Source organism: Uranotaenia lowii, chromosome 2 (genome assembly GCF_029784155.1).
Source record: "Uranotaenia lowii strain MFRU-FL chromosome 2, ASM2978415v1, whole genome shotgun sequence".
In the NCBI taxonomy this organism is placed as follows: domain Eukaryota; kingdom Metazoa; phylum Arthropoda; class Insecta; order Diptera; family Culicidae; genus Uranotaenia; species Uranotaenia lowii.
Genome location: NC_073692.1, coordinates 160,291,628 through 160,306,488, shown reverse-complemented (window position 1 = coordinate 160,306,488; position 14,861 = coordinate 160,291,628). Strand labels below are relative to the sequence as shown.

Genomic DNA, 14,861 nt, shown 5'->3' with positions numbered 1-14,861 from the left:
AATCTTTAACAACACTGAAATTGAAAACCTCTAATATTACATGACGTAGAACGCGATTTATTAATGTAAATTTACAGATTCAAATAAAGTTGAATCCTTAACAGCACTGAATTCTAATGACACAAATATTACTTGACACGGAACGCGATTATTTGATGTAAATTTACATCACATATGATGTAAATAAAAAGAAGCATCACATATGACGGAATTTTCAGTACGGATTGAATATTACACGTCTTAAATATTTTACATGCCTTTCAAATTATACACGTCTGTTGAAGGTTACAATCGTGTAATATTCAACTCGCACTGGAAATTCAATCATATATGATGCTTCTTTTTCGTTACATCATATGTGATGTAATTTTACAAATTTATTTGGTCACACAAAATTATCAACAGCACTGAAGACAATTTTCTTAAAATTACATGACCTGGAATGTTATATGGACATTGAACGCAATATATCATGTAAAAATACAGCCTGTCAAACTGGCACACACAAAAGTAAACAAAGTGTTGCGTCAAGTGTTGCAATTAGTCGAAAGTTGCTTTGAAGAAGTTTTCACGTTTGTAAGTTAGTGGATACTGTTGATTCATCGAATTCATTGCGGCGCTACGGCAGCGGACCCACAGGATGCAACTCTGGGAGCGGCATCCTGTACATAATTGTCCTTCGAAGCTGGCAATCCGGAAAAGTTGCTGATGAAATATGCAAACATTTTCTGATAAAAATTATTTAGTGTTCCCATGTGTTATAAATTCTAATGCCTTCGAAAATCTTTGTTCTTTAGACGATAAAAAATAATTGTAGAGTTCATAGAATTGGATGTTTAACCAATAAATAATTTTTAATAAAACCAAATTGATTTTATTTTAGAGATGAAAATCCGCTATTAAATTGGCTTTGGCATTCCTAAAAGTAACTAAAAAGTAAACAAAAAAAATCCAATAGGAAAATTTTGCCTAAATTCAGTGGTTTTAAAATTTACATGACTTTTAAATTACACGTCTTTAAAATTTCACAGGCGTGTAAAATTCAACACACACTGAAAATTACGTCATATATGATGCTTCTTTTTATTTACATCATATGTGATGTAATTTTACAGATTTTTTTCGTTGTGTGTGCTTCTTTTTATTTACATCACATGTGATGTGATTTTACAGATTTTTTTCGTTGTGTGCATGTATGCCGTGACCGGATTCGATCTCATGTCCTCTGGTTTGGAAAATTTGAACGCTATCATCTACACACAACGAAAAAAATCTGTAAAATCACATCACATGTGATGTAAATAAAAAGAAGCATCATATATGACGGAGTTTTCAGTGCTAGTTGGAAATTACACGCCAGTGAAATGTTGCAGCGTGTAAAATAAAAAATGATGTAAAATATGGCAACATGTAAAATAAAAATGATGTAAATTATAAAACCACTGAATATTGGAGGAAAAACTTTCCAATTGGAATCTGTTTTGTTTTATTTATTGGTATTTATGATTCAATAATGGAATTATCTCATGTTATAATAAAAATAAAACCTTTTTGTTATTAATTTAGTTTATTTCATTTGGTGACAATGATTTTTTTAATCTCACTTTTTTTTATATTAGGAGTCACATTCACACTTATATTTTTTCTCGAAGACCGGATCCAAAGTTGAATAACTTGGAGCTGCTTCCAACACCGCTTCCTGCTTCACGAAGATCTCTGGGAACTTTAATCGCGGGAAAACTGCTTAAAAAATACTTTTGGGTGCACGACTTTGACTTGACACTTTGTTTAAATTTGTCTGATCCTATTAAATTGAAATTCAATGTCCTCATCACATTCCATGTCGTGTAATTTTAAGAAATTTCTATTTCCATTACATCACATATGATGTAACGAAAACGAAGCATCACATATGATGGGATTTTCAGTGCGAGTTGAATATTCCACGTCTGTAAACTTCAAAAGACGTGTAAAATTTAAAGACATGTAAAATATTAAAGACGTGTAATATTTAATTCGCACTGAAAATTCCGTCGTATGTGATGCTTCTTTTTATTTACATCATATGTGATGTAAATTTACATCAAATAATCGCGTTCCGTGTCAAGTAATATTTGTGTCATATGAATTCAGTGCTGTTAAGGATTCAACTTTTTTTAATTTGTAAATTTACATCAATAAATCGAGTTCCACGTCATGTAATGATACAGGTTTTCAATTTCAGTGTTGTTAAGGATTCAGATTTTTTTTCTGTGGCCACGGTCGGCGGCAAACTTCGTATCTTATAAGGGAAAAAAGTTATTAGTTCTTGAATAAGGGTATGTCTTTTAGCATTGTAAATCAATAAATTCAACTGACATCACTGCTCAAGTGCCTATCGAAGTACTCCTTGAAAAATTAGTCATGCAATACCTCGATAGGCACAAGCAGTGATGTCAGTTGAATTTATTGATTTCCAATGCCAAATGACACGTCAACTGCTAATAACTTTTTTGCTTAAAAAGATACGAAGTTACGGTCTTGGACAAAGTTGTTCAGCGGAAAATTTCCTTTAAAAAATGTATAAATTGGCACAACATATTCAATTTTCCCTTACAAACATAAAACTTTAAATTTATTCATGAAAAAGGTTACTCAAAAATTCTGCAAAAAATCTTGGATGAGTTTTGGACAAAACGAAGCTTTTAAGACCTCAGCGTTTGAGAAATTCAAAAACTACCTTAAATCGACTCAGTCTACTATACATTCCGTTTAAATCAATATTTGGTATGATTATTAACAACGATTTATTAAAGAACTGAAAAATTGTCCTTCAATCACATCTATCACTTATATTCGGCAATATTATTTAATGAACTCACCTTCAAAACATCTTCGAAGAATGTTTTGTTTGAAAAAAAAGATCTTAAAAGAAACTAGCAATAACTGACTTTAGAAAAAAGGATCGATATCCGTTACTTGAGGAGCTTCCATCTCGATGATGGAAGGTGGCGCCGAATACTGAACGCATCGCGATACACCGACGACACTGTGAAGATAAGTCGCCAGTCATTAGATTGACTGAACTACTCACTCAATTCTATTATTTTGTACACTTTTCAGGGCGAATAGGTAGTGATGTTTATATTTATTTGCTTTACTTTTCAACTCGGTGGGTACATATTGGGAAAACTACACTTTGAGGGAATGGAATGGTCGATTATGACAAGCGATGATTGGCGGCAATATGGGGAATGGATAAGCAGTGCGTCTTGAAACAATTAATTCGATTTATGACGCTCATTAGTTTGCCGGTTCAGTTAAATAGTGCGAAGGCAAAGACGATGTGTGTGGTATGAATGGGCCCAATTTAGCCAAATCCTGAAATCAGAAACGACTTCATAAACAGTTGTAGGACTTTTTGGGACTGAAGAATGTTTGACGAAGTACTTCCTATATTACTTTTATAGACCCACATTTTTGATTAATTATCAACTTTTCTTTAACCTATCGAACGTTTTGTGGAACAAAGTTGATACCCATTTCACATATTAATAACGCGTTGCGTAACTGACACTTGATTTGCGATGTGTCAGATACCTATTTAAATTTTCGATAAAGAACTGTGCCAACTCGTAAACAGAATCTCGTTAATATTTAATCAACTAAGTCAAGACAAAAACAATTGTGGAATTGTTAATTCTGTTTATTAGAAAGGAAAGGAATGCAGGAAGAATGGTTCAATAATAATTTTCTTCTTTAATTTCTTTTATATGGTTAGAAAATGAATTAGGACATATTTGAAGGCATTTGAAATGTTGACTGGTATTTCACTAAAAAGGGCTTTTAATTCGCACACATCAAATTCGAAACTTTTTCCATAAAAATATTACTTTTACAGAATTTTTGCAGATAATTAAAATGAAATTTAGGTACCAAAAATTTTAATTTGAATTCTTGTATTTAAAAATGCGAAAAGGTGAATGTCACTTTTTTGGTTTTTCTAGAAAATTTTGTTCTCACACAATGCAAAGGAAATTCCAATATACGGAGCTTGCAGGAAAATTCTCTGGCTACATCTGTGCCGAAGACGGCAAAGCGGTAAGAGTTACAAGAAAAGAGTTATAACGCCCCAAACAGAGCATTCTTTTTTTCATAAAAAGAAACTAGCAACACTGACTGATTTTCCGTCCAGTTTTAAGAAATATTATTTTAACAAGAAAGTAATTGATCTCAGAGCATTGAAATGTTCTGATGAAATGTTATTCATTAGATTCTCTTAACGAAAAAAAGATAAGGGTTACCAGATGCAATGCATTTTGCAAAAAAATAATCTCAAAATGGGGAAAATTGGGTGGAGGTGTCTTTTTTGTTTTTCAAGTCACATTTTGAACTAAGTTCAGCAATTCCAATCGTGCAGCTTGTTGGACTTGAACAAATTCATGCCTTTTTCAAACGAATAAACTTTGTCTGTAGCCACCGACAGCATCTTAACTAGCCGCTCAACACCTCGGCTATCTCATGGCTAGAGAATTTTTCCAGTTAGTTTGTTTTGGTCAAAAAGAAAACTTTAAAGGCTACAGGGTTTTTTAAATTCGAGAAAAGTTGCAAAACGACACACCCTAAAACACATTTTCAGCTGCATAAATTATTTGTCCAAATTATCGAAAGAAACATCTATATTCCTTGATTCCTTTCATTTCAGACTCAATCAACACAAAGTCAAATAATCACAGAATTTACCTCATGTGATTTATGTATATGTCTCAACGTACATTTTTCTTTATTCTTAGCGATGTGGTAAAAATAAATCCATCTGAAATAGAACGAGGAACGATCAGAAAAACATCAATATTAACACAATTATCCTATTTTACACTTCATTGGTCGTTTCCTGTGAAACTGCAGCTTTTCTTTTTGCTCAACAAAAAACGAAGTGCGCTTCTGAATAATTTAATCTGCTCAAAATGAAAACCCAATTAAAAATCGAGAATAGTTTCAACAGAAAAAAAAAACACGAATTAACTAGGCGAAATGGACGCAAGAAACTGTAACATGTTTACCGGTAGTGTTATTTTTTTAAACTGAATTTCAAAGGCATTATTTGATCGTAAAGTCGAAGACAGAATAATACAAGAGTATCTTCACAGAACAGACCCAATGTCGAACAGAGCATCTTCTATTTGGCGTTTACAAAAGGGAAGAAACCGTAGGAGAAACTACCACATAAATGACGATCACACCATGACATATTGCATTTGAGAAAAAATAATTGAATAGTGAAACGATACACGTCTTACATGAAAACTTTAGTAAAAATTATATATGTACACTGATGGACATATCGCATTTAAAGTGTTCGAAGTGCGTAGATTCTGTGAAATGTTCTCTATCATGAAATTTTAAATGTCTTTCTTTGCAGTCATAACAAGAAGGTATTACCTACATCAAACTGGGGTAATTTTACCTCTTTTTCATTCACCTACGAAAAAGGTGAATTTCACCTTTATTTTCTTTTCACCGAGAAAAAAGGGTAATTTCACGTTCCCGGAAACACGTAGGACCTTTTTTTATTTACCTTTTTTCGGGTTGAATTGTACTTTTTTTCAGCTCAATTCAAGTAGAATTCACCGCGCTATGAGGTTAGCTTCCCGAGCAGACTTTGATGCCTAAATCGATAGCAAATTGATACTAAAATGAGGTGTAAATAGCAAAATGAGAGCATCATTTGCTGTTGAATTTTCCACGATAGCAAAATAAGGCATAGCTGAGGTTTCAAAAATATTAAACTGATAGCAAGGTGAGACCAAAATAAGGGATCAACAGCAAACTGCAAGCAAAATGTGATGTAGCATTTATTTTGAGAGCAAAACTAGACATCATTCAGGTATCCAAAAAATTATGTTCAATTTTGAAAAAAAACATATGAAGTTAAAATTTCAAATAATAGCAAACTGAGCCAAAATTGAGCTTTTGATAACACAATAATAGCATAATTTGGTGTTGTGCTTTCCATTATGGAAAGATTACATTTGACGTATATCTTCAACCCGCAACAAATGCTAAATTGGGCATAACTTATTTGAAACAGCTCTTACCTTGAGGCTTTAAGAAGCCAAACTCGTTTTGTATGTTTACAATTGTTTGCTTAGAGGTCTAGATCGTCACTTATTGAAAAGAATAGAATAAAGTTAGGGAAGTATGAAAATGAAATGATCATGGTTTATTTCGATCAATGTCTGGCGTAGCTAGTGCATCTTTTACTGGAGTGCAAGGTGGTTTTCCTCGGGCCAGAAGAGAATTTATTAAATTCGCTCTAGCGGCCACGTGGACCTCACATGACCAAACAATATGCTCGATGTTGTGGTAACCTTGGCTACAGCCACACAAATTGCTTCCAGCAATATCTTTTTATACGATAGAGTGCTGTCTTCCAATTAAATTTTTTTTGCTGTCCTTTTTTTTCAATAGAACGATAAATTTTATTAGAAAAGAAAACTTATACAAACATTAGATAAACATGACGAAAATGGTTTCTTTGGAAATAAAAAGATATAAAACTTATTCACGTTATCAAAATGTAAATAAATAATACTTTTCACAATTCACAACAGATTTTGCATTTTAAAAATTTGTATTTGGTTTAACTTTCATTCACTTTAATTAATAAAGGCAGCTTATGTAAATTTTTGAGCGTCATCTACACCACAGAACAAATTGAGATGGAATTTTTTTTATATAAACGTCTTTTTTGGTAGTCTAAAACCATGATTTGATTTTTTTTGTTTAAAAAATTTGTAGATACGTATGTTGTACGTGTGTAAAAAATTACCAAAATATATTTTTGCATTTAAAATAAAATGCAACAAAAGTTGGCCAACACATATAAAAATTGAATACTAATTTGAGATCACATCTTTAAAAACAAAATCATTTTCTGGCTTTCAGAAGCAAAATGATTATCTTGAAAAAAATATATATACAAAAAAACATTATCTATAAGTTCATTTCGATAAAAGGTACAGAAATCTAAATTTTAGAAATTGATAAGAAAATAATACTGTTTATATTATATCGCCACAGAAAATAGCGTGTCGTATAAAAATCTTCAATTTTACTGCATTTGGTTTTAAAAACAACTTTCAGATTTAACACAGTATTTTAAACCAATCAAAACAAAAACAAACAAACTCCCGCGCGCGCTATCGATCGATCCGGAAAAGTGTCCTGCTGTAGTGTCCTGCGAGTAGAGCCTTCCCAAAAATTGATCTTGTGTGGCGTATATTTCAAAACAATAAAATTTTAATGTCATTACATGTGAACTTATTCAAATGTCTTTGAATGTAAACCCTTTTACGTTTCATTTGCAGCGTTTCAACTTTCATCCATTTGAAATAGAAATAAGTTGTGAAAAGTTTGACCCGACAAATTCGAGCGATTGTGGCTAGTGTTTTAATGCAGTTTTCTTAAAGTTCGTGGCGCGGAATACGAATATTAATTGGTACAGTTTACCAACATATACGATACCTTGTTGATGAAATTAAAATTAAGCATTGTGAAAATTGCAGTGACTGGTTGGTCGATTGAAAGTGGAGTGATGAAAATAAATACGCGAAAGATTCAAATCAGTGCGAGTACATGATTGCATACGTTCCGATCGAATGATTCCACCGAGCAATGGCTTTGTTGGCGGGCTTAGAGACCTTGATACCATGGTCCGAGCTGAGCCAGCTCTTCCGGCCGGAAAGATGCTACAACAGTATTGTCGCGACGGCGGAAGCCAAACTTCAGCAGCTGACCTCGAATAGAGGTCAACGAACGGGACGAACCATCAGGAAACGCCTCCAAACGGAACTGCCACCGGGAGGATTCGAACGACGACATCCGGCTGCACCGGGACTTCGGCGTCTTCCTGTTCAACTCCAACCATTATTTGTACTAAATTTCCTGACTGCTATACGAATGCATGCTAAGTCATCGGTTGCACGATATCAAGGGCGAATAAGAGGAATCGAAATCGCTCGGGGTCCGCAAGCAAAGCTACAAAACGACGCGGTGTCTAAACTACGAGCCTGGGATCCCGCTCAACAAAGTTCTTCCAGAGCACTTCCACCGTTTGACGCCGATTAACTACCTGGTCCGGGAGGATGGCCGAAGTCGACTACGTTCTGTTTCTGCCAAACGAAAGCTAGGGGTGACATCACCTGGACCAGCTGATGTGGCACCGCTTACTCTCTGGAACTGGCCTATCGAAGCTCTGGTTATTCCTTGACTCGTTGATTCAGCCTTAAACTTTGTTTTTAAGTTCGCCATTTAGGATTATTGTTGATACTTCATCTCAACTCTATCAGATACAATAACTGTAGGTACAAATATCCTAATTTTCAATTTTGCAGGGATTTTCATTCTATTGGATGATTCATCCCGTATATACAAATATCCTCTGGACTGGAAAGATATGCAAAAAAAAATCCGTGTTATAGAAAGAAAAACTCGTAAGATAATATAAGCCTGGATTCAATATTTGAAATATGTTTCTCACCTTAAATACAATGCTATCAATCTGTTGTGAACAAAGCTGCTTTTAGATGAAGCTTCAAAAAACGCGTAGACGGCCAATAGCTGATAATTTTATAACCGTAAAATAAAATTTAATATCGTACGTAAGTTTATTATAAAATCAACCACCACTACAACCAATGGAAAGTGTATGCTAGGTTGATAAGTTTTTTTTTAAAATAAGCATGTATTATAGAAAACAGTACAGTACATTTTCTGGAAATTAGGATGAATTAGTAAATTGGTCATGCATATAAAAACCTGTAAATCTTTAGAAATCGCTCTTTGAAATATTCTGCAAATAAGCAATGTAAGAAGTTTAATTTTGAAAGCTTTCATCACGTTTTCTAACCAACACACAAAAAAGCTTAGTTATGACACACCTGGAAGTTCGCTACATATACGTTGCTCCTACAATAACAAAATCAGTATCGAGTTTAGTTAAGGGCGAATGCACCAACATCGCTGTGCCGAGAAAATTGCGTTGTAATTTGGATAACTCTATAACCCCCCAGATAAAAAAAATACTGAATAATACTGAAATTTATTATTACCGCTTAAGACCGTTTGAAAACTAAGTTGGTTTGGATAAAACAAAATTTGAGAATGACGAGAGTGACGGATCATCAATCATCATGCCGCATCAATTGACATTTCGGCTTTGATTTTTCAAAAGTGCAAATGCGCGAAATGTGAACAAATCGAATTTTTTTTTCAAAAGTGCTAATGTGCCAAACATTAAAAAAATCGAATAATACCTTTCATATTATAACTCCATGTGTTTACATTTGTGGCTTTCGCACTATTGAAAAATCGATACCGGTATCGTCAATTGATGACAATTAACCATCATTCTCAAACAGAGGTCCCAGGTATCCTGGTAAATCAGGGTTTGTCCTAATTTTCGAAAGATTAATCTGGTTTTTTGAAAATAGCCCTTTGATTGTATATATTGAGTTTGAGAATGACCAGAATGACGGTTTCATCAATCATCATGTCGCATCAATTGACATTTCGGTTTTGATTTTTCAAAAGTGCAAATGCGCGAAATGTGAACAAATCGAATTATATTTTTTTTTTTCAAAAGTGCTAATGTGCCAAACATTAAAAAATCGAATAATACTTTTCATATTATAACTCCATGTGTTTACATTTGGGGCATTCGCACTATTGAAAAATCAATACCGGTATCGTCAATTGATGACGATTAACCATCATTCTCAAACAGAGGTTCCAGTTTCCAGGTATCCTGGTAAATCAGTGTTTGTCCTAATTTTCGAAAGATTGTCCTGATTTTTTTTAAAATAGCCCTTTGATTGAGTATATTGAGTTGTTCTAACTATCAAAAAATACCTAACTGTCAATGAATTTATAGTTAAATGTATAATTACGACATAATAAGTGCGGAATTTAATTTGAGAAGCAGTTCCGAAATATTATTTCATTGTAGCTAACGTCAGAGCCATAAAGTGAAGTATGTGGGTCGGTTCAGTCAAATATTGCTATTTTTATCTTATATTTTTTTTTTTAATTTTAGGTAGAATTCCGGGGACTGGAAATGAAACAGCAAGCAAATAAAAACACCAGTTGACCAGTCTAGTTAGACTTGCCGGGAATTCCGTCATAATGGCAATGATTCGTGAAGAGCTGCACAGAACGTTATATATGGTAATGCTCAAAAGCTTAACGAGGTGGCAATCAATAATTTGATAGCATTTCTTCTGCTGCTGGTGAAAATTGATGGAATGACTGATGTTCCTTGAATTCCGAAACTTCAGGCTTTATTTCTTTAGGTAAGTTTTCTTCTTTTTTTTTATTCAAATTATCAAATCATTTTTATTAATGGAATCTTTGTTTTAAACCACGAACCAGTTTGCCAAATCGAACAACCAGCTTTGATGTTAGCCACAACAAGGCAAAAAATTATGGCATCGAAACTCGTCTATTTCTGCTAGATTGCGGTGTTGTTTGTTGGCATGCGAACGATTTCGGATGGTTCCCGATGGGCTCCCTGGTCCCCGAAATCATTTCGGTGTCAGGGTGCGGTAGTATGATCTAGATCCTTGGCATTGAATCCTCTGTTCTTTTAATATCGACAAACTTTTTAAATCGGCCTTAAATTTTTGGAAGAGTCTATAGTAAGTTTCTTTTATAATTGTATTTCAAGAAACATTCGTTTTTTTACTAACCAAATTTACTGTTTTTTAGAAGGAGTAAGAAATAACATTCAGGCTGCTTAGATTCCGTTAACCAATTATTTTGGTATGTTACGTTACCCGTTATTGTGGTATAAATTTTTGCTACTATGCATTTTTAGCGAAATTCGGTGTAGTTTTGCCTAAATAGAGGGCGTTCATGTTCTTTATGCGGATAGCACATTGTTCCACCTTTATTGATACCATATTTAATTTTGCAGCCGAAATAGTAAAATTTGGCCATTAAAGTCTATTCCGAAACCCGTTGCATAAATTTAGGCAACTTAAGAAATATGACATTAAATTTTGCTATCACGCCTACGAAAGCCAATTTTACTCCCATTCTAGTTGACGTAAGGTTGAACACAGCAAATTGAAAGTAAAATATTCATTTAAAATATAGCACAGTAATGCCAAATTTTGCTTTTATGGAAGCCTTAACTAAACCTCGTTCTGCTTTCATTTTCCGAAAATTTTGAGGGCATATTAATGTCAAATTTTGCTATTAACGAAAATTATATGATACCTTATACTGGCATCATTATGCTCTCCAAGCTCTTGGAAAACGAGGTGTAGTTAAGGTCTCAGTTTTAGCAAAATTAGGCATCACTTTGCTAACCAAGTATGGAAATTTGTGCTCTCATTTTTGCTGTGTACCACCTTATGTCAAGCAAAATGAGAGCAAGTTTGGCTCTCATGGCGTGATAGCAAAATTTGCTATAATTTTGCCATAAAAGTCTGCTCGGGTTTACTTCGAGCAGGTAAAGTACCTTTTTTTTATTTACCTTTTTCTGGGTGTATTGAACTTTTTATTCAGATTAATTCAGGTAAACTCGGGTTGCTCAAAGTAGAAAGCACCTTTCTGGATTTGGCAATGATTTACTTTTTCATAGGTGAATTGCTCCTTTTTTAGCTCGATTCAGGTACACGGAAAAAATTGCATGGGTTTTTCAAATACAGAGTCATGATAATTTTACTATGTCCATCATTTAGTATTTTCAATCACGATTTAGTAGGTATTTTCTACCGAAAACATGGGCGATTATACTACGACGTAGTATTTTTACTATGTGGACTTTGACAGCTCATAGTAATTTCATCTTAGCTAAATTAATGATATTTAGATATTGCACGATTTGTGTGCTTACAATTACTATGCGCATGGTATTTTTGACACATCGTCCTTCGCGTTGTCGGAAATACTATACTCATATTTCTCAACTCAAAAATGAGGGTACGTGTGGTTCATTTCACGCCTAGATTTGGTAATTTTACTATGCGCTTGCATTTGAGTGTATTTGATTTTGTTGTCATTATCATCAGTAGGTTGCAATTTCGGTACCCGGATAAAATTATGAAACCCCGCGGGTACGTCGATTTGAAATATCCGGCGCGAATCGATTTGTGATGTACACCTGGGGTAAGTTTCACAACACTTGTGACCAATCGGCTGATGACAATGCCCCTGAGGAGGATGCAAATCGACAAGAAATCATCGATCAGTTGTAACATATGCCTGTTGACGAAAGGTTTCCAGATTGCATTGACGACAACCGAACAGGGCATCAACCCTTTAAACCGGAAAAAAAAGATTTAAATTGTGAAAAAAAATGAAATTATTATGAGGCTTTCCGAAATATCATAATATATAGATCTTTATAACATGCCGCATGGTAATGAGCATCATGGTACGATACTCATTTTAATTATAATGGGTGTTATTTTAATATTGGAAAATTGCACTTTTACAATGCACGAAGTAAAAAAAACTCATTTTGCCATTAACAGTTTTACTATGTACGCTGTCGAAATAACTATGGACTGCAAAAATCAACACATAGTAAAATTACTATGTGTGAAGTAGTTTTAAGAACAAAACATTATTGACTAAAAAATATGGTTGCGTGTTGTTCATTTAAACCACGGATTTAGTAATTTTACTATGCTTTTTTTGTGTGTAAACTTTACCTCTCTACGAGGTGAACAATACGTTTTCTGGTTTCACGAGCGTTCACCTTTTAATTTCGGTAAATTTTACCTTTAAATTCTTTTCTGTGTAACAAAAACACTTTTCTCAATCTAAATACAGTACTCTCTCGACAGTTGGAAATTTATGGAGTCTGAATCCAAGTCCAGTTGATTCTCTATAGTCAGATATTTTATTCAAATAATTTTATTTACTCGGTGCTTTCTTGAAAGGTATTACACTTACTGGACGTTTTTCTGTGGCAGTAGTGGGTTCAAATTCACCGATGAATTGAAATTATAGTGGGTCGGCTATTTAATACGACAGCCCTGTTGTTTTAATATAGTTTATTTCAAATCAAGAGTTAGTTTTGATTAAGTCGTTTGAACCAATGTAGACAAAATTGAGTTATTGACTATAGAAACGACTGATAAACATGTATTCTATGTTACGTAAAAGTTTGGTCCATGCATAAATTTTACAAAATGATTTGAATTTAGGACACATGAAGACTTTCTCATTTTCGAGGGAAATGTGGCTTTAGCGACTTTTTGCACTGCACTGGATTGGCGTGCAGAACAAAGGTCGCACAATAATTTTTCGGCGTTTTGGTTTGGCGACCTCATGCATTTTCTCAGAAAATGCTTCGGGAAACGTTCAAACAATAAAAAATTTTAAAGAAAATCGTTTGGGAGAGTAGTTTAAGTCATTTTGTTAAGAAAGGTATATTCGATTTATTGCTACACAGCAATTTTTTTTGCTGGTTTTTGTCCCTGACTTTCCAGCAATATGAATTGCTTGAAAAAACAGCAAACATTAATGCTGGAATTCAAATTGCTGGAAATTAGCTATTTCTTTGAAAACATTAGGCTGTATGTATTTGTAATTTATATTTCAATTCAAAATAAAATATTGAATACTGTCTATACATATAGTTTAAAAAAAAATGTTTTTGCGATATTGGCGTTATTATAGATTTAATTTTGATGAAAATTTGCACAAAAGTATTTTGAGGAATGATCAATCGATTCCAGGTTTCAAATTCAAAGTCAAGGGTCGGCCAAAGGGGTCGTCCATATTAACACTATTTTGCGATATTAATGCTTAAATACATTGGATTAAGATGGAATCTTGATATGTGGGAGCTTCAAGGAACGAGTAATTGATTTCAGGAGCCAAATTTTTATTCAGAGGTCTGCGAAAGGTATCGTCCATATAAACTGTTTAATGTTTTTGCGGTATTGGCGTTATTATGCATCCTATTGAGATGAAAATTTCCACTTAGAAGTTTTGAGGGACGCTCAATTGTTTTAGATTTCAAATCTCGAGTCGGCAAAAATATTCGTTCATTCACTGTTTTTTCTATATTGGGGATTAGATATTCTGCGAGTCGAGTGATATGACTCACAAAATTTCACTTCTTTATCCTGACTCCAGGCAGTGTTCCGAAAATCACTCGGAAGAAACGCTCATGATAGGTTTCTAGTTGAAAAAATTCAAAGCCGAATGCTGCTGCCTGTAGTTCCCTAGAGAGTCGGCAGAGCGACAATGCGTAGTCAATGTAAACAAGATTCAAAAGCGATAGCGGATTCGTATCAAAGTCGATCTCTAAAGCTCACTACCTGGTGTATCAGAAGTGATTGAGACACTTACTGATACAAGATCCAATTCGAAAATCCACTCACTCACTCACTCAAACTCAATCAATGCAGCCTTGCATCGGTTCATACCGCCTGCGTACTTTCTGCCAAAGCAGCAGCCTGCGTGTTTGAACGGCTATTTTGGTCCTCCCCAACAACAGCAACAACAAAGCAAGATGATCAGGCAGACAGCATACGATCATCGATCAGTAAACGAGTGAGTGAGTGAGTGATTAAGCAAGAAAAGTTATTTACTGAAAGAAGAATCTGAAAATCATGTAGCTCCTCACTCAGTTGAGAATTCCAACTGGAGAAGGAACGTCTCTCTTTCAAATGTTATTTCTTTGATTCTCGGAGCAGCGCTGTCGAACACAATCATTGCCCCGCTGGGAAATAAACCCACCGACAATTTCGGTTTTGCTTTCGCTGTTGAAAACGTTTCAGTGTCTCTCATGAGAATTGAGTGATTTTCGGAACACTGACTCCAGGAAATGTTTTTGAGAAGACACGTAAGTATGAATG

At 34.2% G+C, this 14,861-nt stretch overlaps 1 protein-coding gene across 2 annotated transcripts in view; it reads right to left on the bottom strand.

Annotated features, from left to right (window-relative positions):
• Positions 1 to 14,861, bottom strand: part of LOC129743915 (uncharacterized) — a 68,597-nt gene that overhangs the window by 19,758 nt on the left and 33,978 nt on the right. The gene's annotated exons all lie outside the window — the stretch shown is intronic.